Source organism: Ambystoma mexicanum, chromosome 1q (genome assembly GCF_040938575.1).
Source record: "Ambystoma mexicanum isolate Mex_15411 chromosome 1q, UKY_AmexF1_1, whole genome shotgun sequence".
In the NCBI taxonomy this organism is placed as follows: Eukaryota; Metazoa; Chordata; class Amphibia; order Caudata; family Ambystomatidae; genus Ambystoma; species Ambystoma mexicanum.
Window position 1 is genome coordinate 442,845,997 of NC_090922.1, and position 11,287 is coordinate 442,857,283.

Here is an 11,287-nt window from a genome sequence, read left to right on the forward strand (position 1 = left end):
GCTGATGTGATTTTTTGTGTGCAGTTGTCCAGCTCAGAATTTCGCCTCTCAGAGTTGCCTTGTATGCTTCCCATACTATCCCCGTGTCATCCACTGAGACTTGATTTAGTTCAAAGTATGTTGAGGTTGCTTCCTGGATTTTCTCTGTTAGTTTCGGGAATCCTAGGTAGTATGCATTCAATCGCCACCTTGGCGGAGGCTGGGGTCTCTCTGTTTCAAGCAGCATCGTGAGAGGGGTGTGATCTGATATCCCTCGGGGGTGTAGAGTCGTATCCATTACTCTGTGTATGTTTTCGCCGGGGAGGAAGAAGTAATCTAATCTGGACATCGACGTGTGTGTGCCCGAGTGAAACGAGAATTGCCTCTCCGCTGGATGAAGGTCTCTCCATGCATGCTTCAGGCCCAGCGCTGACGTAAAGGTAGCAAGCTTGGTTGGTAGTGCCAGATTTCTCCCCCTTATATGTGTGCGATCCTCAATAATGTTCATCACCTCATTGAAGTCTCCGCCCATTACCAATGTATCTGTCGGGTTGTTGACTATTATCGGTGTAATCTCCTCAATTAAGGCTGTCATGAGTGCTGGGTGCGAGTAGACCGCCAATATGGCTATGGTTTGGTTCCATAGTGTGCCTTGCATGAAAACAAATCTGCCTCCAGGGTCTTGGGTTACATTAGCTATGTCGATCGGGGTTCTTTTGTTTATCAATATTAGCACTCCCCTCGAGCCCATGGAGAAGCCAGCGTGGATTGCCGTCCTATACTTGGTTCTCTTGAAGAATTGGCAGTTTGTGCCTGCCAGATGCGTTTTGGTGAGCATAACTATATCTGGGTCGTGCCGATTTATATATTGTATAACTAGCCTTCGCTTTATGCTGGTACCCAGGCCATTCACATTCCATGTCATGAAGGCGAGTTTTTTTGCATTATTTCCAGTTGTGGCCATTGACCCTTGGGTTTAGTTCTACATGCGGGTGGCCATCCCTTGCGACCTTCATGTTTACTGTGATTGATGTAGCCCTGCTGAGCCAAGTACCATTTGAATACCTGTGTAACGCCCAACTCCCCCTCCCCATACTCCATCCCCAACTGAAGCATCTGTCGCCCATTGAACAAAACATTTAACCAATCAAACTAATGTTCAGTGCTTAGGTCTCTTTGGTATTAGGAATACCTCGGTATGCACTTGATACTGTGGGGGGTTGTGCCGTGCTGGTCTGTGGGCCGCCAGCATTCATTTTCCGGTTGCTATATGTGTCAGACAAATTTCATTTGGTTTTGTGCCGTGTATGCTTTCACCATCCATCCGCCTTTGCATTTATTTGTCTTCTCTCTGTGGTATTGCTTCCATTTCTTGGTGGGGTGTTCTTTCTGGTGGTTTGTTTAGCCGCGGCCTGTTTCTTCTTCACTTCTTGTCATTTGCGTGGACTCGAGTCTCCTTTCAAATTCCTCTCTGCCTAGGTCCATGCTTCTTTAGGGTCAGCGAAGTGTATTGTCATGCCATTATGGTATATCTTTAGCTGTACTGGGAACAGGAGACCATATTTCATGTTCAGTGTCTGTAGGTGCTTTTTGAGGGGGTCGAAAGATTGCCCCATTTTCTGCACTTCTCTAGTGAAGTCAGGGAAGAAGCCGATCCTGGAGCCGTTATATGTTATCTCACCCTTTGTCCTGGCCATTTGCAACACTGCATCTCGATCTCTATAATTAAGGATCTTTGCTACCACAGTTTGCGGTTGTCCTCCAGGTACCGGCCTGCCCGTTGGGACTCAGTGTGCCCTTTCTATTGAGAAAAGTTTCGACAGGGTCTTGGGATCAAATAGGTCGGCAAGCCATTGCTCTAGGAAAAGTTCCATGCTCTCCCCCTCAGCCTTTTCGGGCAGGCCAAGAATGCGGATGTTGTTCCTCCTTGACCTGCCCTCTCCCTCTTCCACCCTGCTCTCAAGTACCTTTATGCGTTCTAGTGCTCTATTCATTTGCTGGCCCATACTTCTCAGTTTGTCCTCTGCAACAGATATACGGGTCTCAGCCTCTCCGGTGCGGGATGAGAGCTTCTGAAGGTCATGGCGCAGCAGGGAGACTTTTGTGGAGATGCCACAGAGGTTCGCGAGTTGGAAATGGCGTTCATCACATCTCTTAGGGATAGGTTTTCTTCAGGATTTTGTGTATCTTCAGACCTGCTCGATTCCATTGGCGGAGGCAGGGTGGTGGTTGTGTATTGTTCCATTGTGTTCTGATCGGCCACTTTTTTTGTCTTATCTTTGCCCATTACAGAGATTGTCTGTTGGCTTGTTGTTGCTGTGTAAAGTGCAGACTTTAGCATTCTGGCTCGTCTTGTGGGGGTGGTTCACATAGTGCTGCTTGTATTTTGTAGGGAGATTGGTATCTCGAGCATGTCATGCACCTATGTAGCTCCTTATTATCTATGTGTGATTCTCCCCTTGTTGTATTCTACAGGTCTTGTTTTAGTGCGCTACACACCAGATGGGTGCCTCCGACTGTTGGGCTGGTCTGTGGATCTCACCTTCCTTTTTTCCCCTGGTTATAGGGGTTGTCGCAGTCTATGCTCTGGTCGAAAGCGTTGCTTGGGGGTGTCTTGTGCGGCTGTTAGGATTGGGTGGGGGGGTTTCCCCTTTCCCAATTTTCCGATTCTAGGGTATGTATGGCCTCCCTTGTCCCATTTTGCACTTCCTGGGTCCCATTCCCCCTGGTTACCTCCTACTTTACTGGCAGTTCGTGTTGGAGTATTTGTCTGTTGCCTGTAGTCTTTGTTTCAGGATCCACCTTTGTACCCCCTCATCGTTGCAACAGTTCTTGTTAGGTTAATTATTCAGCCTGTATATTGGGCCTGCATAGCCAGTGTGCTAGGCCGTGGGGAGAGGGGGATTCAGTCTCCCCCTCGTGCAATATGATGCCCTTGGTTCAGAGTCCTGCTCTTGCACTCCACCTTCCCCTCTCCTTACCGGCTTATTTGTGCAGGATATCAGCGGGCGCTCAACGTTATATGGAGTGCCCGCGAGTGTCCATACTGCAGCGCGAGGCAGTGATGTCGCAACCCGGTCTGCCCACGGGCGCGGTCCCAGCCCCGTGGATTTGCTCAAAGTTCCGCCACCTTTTCCAGTCCCCGAGCGGGGAATCAGAGCTCGCCTGCTTGCGTTCACCTCGGGGCTGCTGGGTCCCCGATCGGGCTCCGCTGTCTGTCCCTTGTTACGTCCACCCCAGCTGCTTCTGATTTCAAGGGGGCTTCTGTCTGCGGCGGCCGCCTCAGCAGTGACGAAGCGAAGCGCCGCTGGAAGGAACGTGTGCCTCCATCGCTACTGGGCTCCCCAGTGTTTACGCACCTCAGCGCCGTCTGCCCCCGAGGGTGTTAGTCCGGTGTGACCGCTCCTCTTTCTTGGCACGCAGTGGCCATCTTGGGTTCTCGCCAGTGACGGTCTCTGTATTTTCTTCAGTTGATTTCTCGGGATCTAGTTACTGGAATGCTTCCCAACTTCAGCAAATTGTGGCGGTAGATGTCTGCTCTTAATTAATGTAACTGTTTGCCTCCGTTTTTACAGTGAACTTCAGGAGCTCAAAAAGATCACATCTCCATGTTGAGCCCGCTGGCCACACCCCCCAGGTTGGGTGATATTGTATGTATATTTGTTGTATATAAAACGCTTAAGCATAAGTGCTATTTAATAACACATCATTATTATTTGGCCTTGAACGTCTTCTTGCATTCACAGTAATTTGGTAATATGGGCCTATACACACTGATATTACCGATACATATGGTGATCCATTCTTGTATGAAATTTATATCACATTATAGTGATTTCGTAACCATATTTTTTGTAGTTTACTTAGGAACAATGCTATGTGATGCCACTTACTGTGATGTCAAGGAGTGAAAGGTTGTGTTCCATCGTTTCCCATGATGTCACTTCAGGGTGAGGTCAAATGATATCACTTCCTGTGATGTCAGAGGTCAAGGGTCGTGTGATGTCACTTCCGCTACCCCTGGCATTTTGGTGAAATGATGTCCCGGATTGGGCAGAGCTCACAACAGGACGCCCCATTGCTTGGATGCTTGGGGCCATCTCCATGGTTACCTCAGTCGTTACGTATCTCCCGTGCTATTTTTGGTTTTCAAAAGGCAGTGGAAGGACTAAGGTGTGTGTAAGCAAGGATCTCACCACAGGCAGTGATTGAGCCATGGGGAAGCACACAGAGAAGAGACTGCATATTGAAATGTCCTCGCCTAACTCCTCCTCACCAGAGATACCCAGAAAAAAGAGGGCAGGGTGGTGTGAGAAACGGCTATTACAAATGTTCAAGAAGGCTATACAGGGTAAAGGTCAGAGGAAAGAGGAAGAGCAGAACATCTCCTCCCTCTCCCAGCTCCTCTTCCTCAGATTTCTCCTCAGACTCTTCTGGATCTGCCAAGTCTAAAGAGGAGCAGAGGGACAAAAATTTGGATAAAGATGCTGCAGTCTTTGTTCTTATTCAAGTTTCCCACTGTATGGGGTTTGTGATGCCGGATCCTGTACGTATGGATGGAGCGAACAGGTCCCCCCTTCACAATTCAAGAAAGCCCTGAAGGCGGGTTTCTCCCTTCTCACAGAAGTGAAATTGGATGAATGGAGGGAAACGGACAGGAACGCAGTCCAAAGGTTCCTGGCCAAGCTGTAGCCACTCCAGGGGGAGGAGAAAATCACTCTGCAGATGGAAAAGGTTGATAGAATTCTGCCTAGCCTGGTTGACCACTCCTCTATAGCTCCAGAAGAAGCCATGAAGGACTCCACTGACAGGGGAATGGGCAGTGATTTGAGGAAAGCCTTAGGAGGGGCCCACTTGTCTCTGTGCACCGACACCGAGTCATAGTTTAAGGCTGAGACTGCACTGAGTGGTCTCAGAACCATAGCAAAGGCTCTGCAGAAGGGGTCAGAACCGGCATCTCACAACAAGATGGTAGAGACAAATGTGGAGTTTCTATTAGATGAAACCTATGATGAAGTCAAGGAGAGGCAAATGGCAGAGTAAGTCAAAGTTATCCACAGCGCTTGTACCAAAAGTTATGCTAAGCCCTAGAGGCACCAGGTTCCTGGGAGGTGTGGGTATACTGCCAAATACTACCACAGAAAATTAACAGTTAAGACATAAGGGTCCCAGTAGCGCTATGCCAAAAAGGTGCCAAAGTTAAATTCCAAATGGTATTTATTTTGAAGGTATTTTGAAGGTTTCGACAGCCTGACACATGTTTCGAGCTTTCCTAGCTCTTCTTCGGATGCTGATTTTAACACAAAAATATATAAAGTAAAGTTTCCAAATAGTAAAAACATCTTCACAAATTAAAATTGCCATTGTATACTTGGCCAATAACACAGGGGGAACAGACAAAGGATGACTCACCAAAAGGGCCAATTGAAACAAAATAAAAATTAAGAATACACATTTTGGATAACATTACAAATTCAAAGTTGATGAAAGACATGAGATAAATGTAGCCATTCAAATTTGAGAGAGACAAGGGTAGGGAGAAAAAATAAGGGCAAAAAAATACAAAAAAAGAACACATTAGTGTCATCAGTGTTTGAAAAATGCTACCAAAAAAGAGATATTTTGCCGTGATAAAGAACTAGAAAAGGATGAATGATAACTTGCGTCCAATAGAAAATAGAAACAATTGAGGATGGCAGGAAATTGTGCCTGTTCTGCAAGAAACTGGAATAATGCATACAATGTATGTTGAAACGGTTGATATCCGAGGTACTTGGACGTCAAAAATGCAATATTTTGAAAGCGAGGACATACCTCTGCTGCTTCGCAGTTGCAGCGGATTCTGAAATAAGGGGAACAATTTATTCCAATTTATTTAAAGAGTTACTGTGTCTCCGCATTAGGAGTATACGTCTAAATATAGTTGGTTAGCCTTAGTAAAATGTAAACAATCAAGAGTGTATCACATCAGGAAATATTTACAGTTGTGTAAGTGCAAGTAAGCCAAGTTGCAGAGTGGGCGAATTCTGCTGTGATTGGAAATTCTCGCAACTTCAATGAGTATGGGGCAGCTATGCTGGGGGCCATCCGAAAAGAGTCTTACCTGGTGGTCAAAGTTGGTACTCCAATGAATAGCGGGAGTGCGAACGAGTGCGTAGCCATAAGGGGATATATAGAAAGTGCCTCTGACAGGCAAAGCCACTAGTCCAGATAGGTTGCTGGACGTTGTGTGGCTCAGCATAAGCCGCCATCTTGGGTGAGTTAATGCTTAAAAGGAAAGATGAGTGAATGATACGAGCAGCGCTGGGTTATACGTGACCCTATTGACTTAAGGATGCCACCGCACACGTGGTAAGCAGTGGCATTCTAGTATTAAAGTGAAATTATTTAAATGCAACTTGGCAAAGATCATTGTCCTAAATTATTAAGGATTACGGAGAACCCAAGAAAATAAACGATAAGCTAAGGACTAAAGGCAGAAATTATATGACATGAACAATTAGTATCAGACATAAATGGTGGCCAATTTAGGGTGAATTAAGATAAGCTTATGTAATAATGAAGATGAATGAACTCGAAGATATATTATAACACTAATGTGTGGAAAATGTGTCCATGTGGTCGCGTCATCCAAAACCAAATGAGGGTTCGATTACATTAATTCAATATAAATCGATCACTTCAAATGCAGTGCACAAACACATTGTGAGATTAGACTGGTTAACAATTCAGAAAACCGTCAATGCTGAAGGTGCGAAAGTCTATGGTGTTTTAGTGCAACCCTGTAAACTATATATATTTACAAAAATACAGCAAATTCATGGTCAGAATTGAATCCATTTAATACAGTCCTGTATTTACATATAAATCTAGCCTCTAATTGCTGCAATTTAAGTGTCAAATTGCCACCTCTTTGTGGCAATGTGACTTTGGCAAGCCCCACGAATTTAATGTCATCCTTGCAATCTAGTTGATGCTGGGCCTGCCAATGAATGGCTAGCAGGTATTTAGACTCCTGACTGCCAATAGTAGACAAAAGTTCTCTAATCCATATTTTTAATGGTCGGATTGTGCTACCAATATATTGCAAACCGCAGGTACAGATGATGAAATATACCACAAATTTGGAATTACAATTAATAAAAGATTGCACTTGATGATCACCTTGTGATCCAAAATGGACAGTTTATGTTTCTAATGCATATTTGCACATCATGCAACTCCCACATTTGTGGAACCCTTTTATTTGAGCAGAATGTAGCCAAGTGGCTGGATGTTGGGGTATGTTCATAAAGGAAGGGCATAACTTATTTTTGAGTGTCTTGCCTTTGCTATATGTAAGGATGGGCTTGGGATCAAGCCAATGGTAGATATGTGTGTCTAAGTGGAGTAGGTGCCAGTGTTGTCTCACTATATTGTATACCTGGTGACTGTCTGAATTGAATCTTGTAATCTCATCATTCTTCCTCCCAAGATCCCCAGTTTATAGGAGCTTAAGTTCAGACCACACAGGAGTACTCCTGCCGATAGAAAGAGCAGACAACCTAGTGAGGACACCCAGGACTTTGTTAACCACATGAGGGCACCGACAAGGGAGTTTCTTAGAACACTGCGACACATGACCTCATTCATGTTCCTCATTCCATAGGAGCCCGCTGTTGAACCACCAAAATCAATACTGGAAGGAGGCTTAACAGAACTTCGAGAAGTGGATCCTAGTATTTCCTTCACTATGAAAGAATCTTCAATGGTGGTTGCTTCTTTGGGTGCTACTGAAGGGTTTTCACCTGTCCCAGCCAAGGCTGATCATTCTTACAACTGATGCCTGCAAGAGGGATCTGGGGTCATGTTGGGGCAATGCTTCTTACAACGGGAATGGATGAGTAGCTGGGAAGCATCTTAGTCTGCCAATTGGAGGGAGTTGGCAGCAGCCTTTCAGGCACTTTGGGTTTTCGAGATGTTCCTCAGGGGAAAAGCAGTCCTGCTACAAACAGACAATACAACCACACTTTCCTATGTCATCAGACAGTCTGGGGTTTGCCAGTCCCCATCTCTAGGAGCTGGCCACAACCCTCTAGTGTTGGATGGTAAGGATCCTGTTGTCTCTCAGGGCAGTGCACATCAGGGCCCTGGACAACATACTGGCAGACAATCTCAAAAGGGTGTTCCTGTCAAGGAACTGGGAACTGCTGGAGGAGGTCTTCTCTGACCATTTGCAGGAATGTTGGTACCATGTGGTTGGATCTGTTTGCTTCCCCTCAGACAACAAGAACCTCTTACTTGTGCTCACAGTTCCCATGCCATGGATCCTGGGGGACGGACACTGATGCAATCCCATGGACAAATCGTCTTCTTTATATGTTTCCCCCTCTATCCTTGATCCCTAGGGTCTTAATCAAGATTAGGGTCTCAGACGTGGTACTCATTCTGGTAGTTCCCCTCTGGTCGCACACCGAATGGTTTCTATTACTCCTACAACCAGAAATAGAATCAGTCCTCCGGCTGCTGAGAATTTGTGGGGGTGTGACAGTTGAGAGGGAGAGTTTGTGAGTCAAGGGGCTCTCAGACAGAATAGTGAATTCAATTCAGAGGGATAGATGCCCTTCCACCCCATTAGTCCTAAACTAGGAGATGTTTTGGTCTCAGTGTGGCAAGAATGGGTGGCAGGAAATTTAATGCCGGATTCCGAGGTACGCCAATATTTGCAGGAGGGGCTTGATCTGGGCCTAGCTGTTTCCACATTGGCAGCAAAGTTGGTAGAGATCTGGGCCTTTTGGGGGGCATCAGGTTGGGGGGGCTAATGATTTCTCCTGGGTTTTCAAAGTTGTTAAAGGGGTTTTCCTCATTTCGACCAGTAGTGGTGTTGAGGGTGCCCCCATAAGATCTGCCCCTGGCTCTCAGAGTCCTTCAGAAAGCACCATTTGTACCACTGGAGGAGGTTCCCTTAAAGATACTTGTTTGGCAGAATGACATGCAGTACCCTTTGGGAAAACTACACACAATTAAGACTACAGGTGTGAGCACAATTTCACCTTTGGTATAAGTCTGTACTACACAATTTTGTGGTAGCAGAGCTGAGCAGCCAGGCTTATCTCAAGAGGGATGTGAGCAGTGCAAGGTGTTACACAAAGGACTTGCAATCACAGTGGTTCAAACAAACACTTACTCAGGTTTTCTTGGTAAAACAATATTAATTTATTTACACAGTTAGTTAGAAAGCATTCCACTAGTATTAAGCAGCTCCATATCACAATATAATACACTACAGTACCAAACCAATACTTTTCTGAACAAGTTAGGCTGCCTTGAAGTGGGAGCAAAATGGCACTTCAGTAACTTTCAAAAGGGGTAAAAAGACAAAGGTTATAAGAATCTACCACAATTAATTTTCATAGGCAGGACAAATAGTTTCAGTTCACTGCAAGAGGCAGTTCAATTCAATAGGCCTGTGCCAAAGTCAATGGATCAGTGTCTTGGAAAGGATAATACAGTTCTGGTAGTAAACAGTTAAGTCTTTGCCAATGTTCTTAGAAGTAGTTTGCATGAAAAAGAGTTATATGTCGGGTTAGGAGCGAACAAGACTCCAAAGTTGGGAAAGTTTCACAAACTTTCACTGCGGCAAAGAGGATTTCTCTACCGCATTTGCACAGTACCTTTTGAATGAAGAAAAGCTGTAGCTGAGGCAGTTGTTCCTGGCAGTTCCTGCAGATATCGCTGTTCCTGAGCCTCAGTCGTGGGGACAAGAGGGAGGACATGGGGAGGTTCCTGCACTGCGCGGGGACAGGTCCACAAGCTTGGCAATACGTTGGTTTAAGGTGTGAGTGCCTTAAAGTCCACAAACTGGTATCCTTCTCACTGGCTATCCGGTTTTCAACAGCACTCTGAAGAAAATCCGACCAGTATGGAGATGGTTTCCAGGTGGCTTGCGAGTTGGTTGTTCCCACCAGCTCAAGGGAAGAAGTTGTCATTGAAGGGGCTTCTCTGTCGAGGGAGTTTCAGGCAATTCGGACCTGCAGCAGGGCTTCACCAGGCAAACCAACGGTCCAGGAGTTGCAGCAGTCATCTTCCTTCAGCTCATCTTCGGTTCTTTCATTCCAGTGGTCGACTCTGCCTTCCAAGTCCCAGAGACCTGCTTTTAAACAGTTTTCTCCCATTAATTCCAGCCTAGCTGTCACTCACCCAGTAGGGTGGCTGTCCTTGCCGGAAAATCAGCCAGCCAATCATGCCAGAGTGCATTGAGGTCTCCTAGGAGACTAAGCACAGGGAGTTCCGGGCACCTGCCTCAAATCCTGTCCACCCCAGACACTCAGGCGCCACAGTGGGGCTTCAGTACAGAAGCCTGCCAAAGGCAAACAAACAAAGGGACCAAACCTGGTTTAGTGCGCAGAGACAAACACTAGAAGGACTTTTCCAAAAAGAAATGGTAAAAAAAAGTCGATCCAAGCCTGTTTTTACAGAGGGGGCTCAGACGCCATCTTGAAAAACATGGCTCTGGTGATTTAAACGGGTCGCTGTCGGGGAAATCATGGTAATACCACTGCCACCAGTCATTCTGAGAGGAAAGGGTAGCTTTTGAGGGCTACATGAGTTTTGTAGGCATAGGGAACACTAGGTAGTCCCTCCAGCTATCTGCTGTAAGGCAGTGTGTGCTGGGTCTAGCAATTTAAAAAGACTAGCAAAGTCAATTTAACTTTACATTTACTGGGAGACAGTAGTCAGTCCCAGAGAAGGTATTTAAACCTTGGGAAGTCTAAAAGACATGCCTGTGCCACTGCACCGAGGGTGCTGTGTGACACACAAGAAAAAGATGATGCCTATGAAGTTGGGTAAAACTCCATATCCAAAGAACACAAAAGTAAAACGCGCACCAAAATACATGTAAGAGTGGGAAAAAAGGCTCACACTCTTTCCAGGTAAAAATGTAAGTCCTAGAAATCCAGCAAAGTTGCTCGGGGTCTCAAAAGGTAAGGGAAATTAGCACATTTATGAGAATTCTCCCTAACACTCGCCCCCACCCAGACTAAGGGACAGGAGGATTTAATCCACTCCTGGATGATGAATCTCCTTAATCCAGTTGGTCAAACATCCTGGAGAGACCATTAGCATTTTGGTGGTTACACCCTGACCTGTGTTCAATGGTAAAATAAAAACCTTGCAGGCTGATTGACCATCTAAATAGTTTAGGATTTTCCCCTTTCATTTGCATCAACCATCTCAAGGGTTGGTGGTCAGTCTGAATCACAAGAGTAGATCCATACAAGTATGGTCTAAACTTCTTCAGTGACCACACAATAGCAAAACATTATCT